The sequence below is a fragment of the Phaethon lepturus genome, unplaced genomic scaffold (genome assembly GCF_000687285.1).
Source record: "Phaethon lepturus isolate BGI_N335 unplaced genomic scaffold, ASM68728v1 scaffold21964, whole genome shotgun sequence".
In the NCBI taxonomy this organism is placed as follows: domain Eukaryota; kingdom Metazoa; phylum Chordata; class Aves; order Phaethontiformes; family Phaethontidae; genus Phaethon; species Phaethon lepturus.
Window position 1 is genome coordinate 720 of NW_010535766.1, and position 376 is coordinate 1,095.

The following is a 376-nucleotide window of genomic DNA, read 5'->3' on the forward strand; positions in this document are numbered from 1 at the left end:
CGCAGCCCCCTGACCAGTGGGGACAGGGGGGCTCGGGGAGGGTGGCCAACCCGGGGCGGCTGCTCTGCTAGCCAGGTGGGGTTTAGCAACCTGCCAGACGTGACAAGGCAAAGGGGACACAGTCCCACCGACACACCGGTCCTCGTCCTTCCCCGCCGTGAGACAATGGTGCAAGCCCGATGTCCGGACCATGGCAGAGGACTCGTCCCTGTTTCTGACGTTTCTTCCCCCAAAGCTGGGTGGAGGCAGCGCATGGGCAGGGTCCACGGTCTCTCCTAGTGCAAAACCCCCTGGAGGACAGAGAGACGACGGCGGGTTCCTGCCATCGCCTTCCCTCCCGGGGGCGGGCGCTGGTGGAGGCTCCGGCGACTTTCCT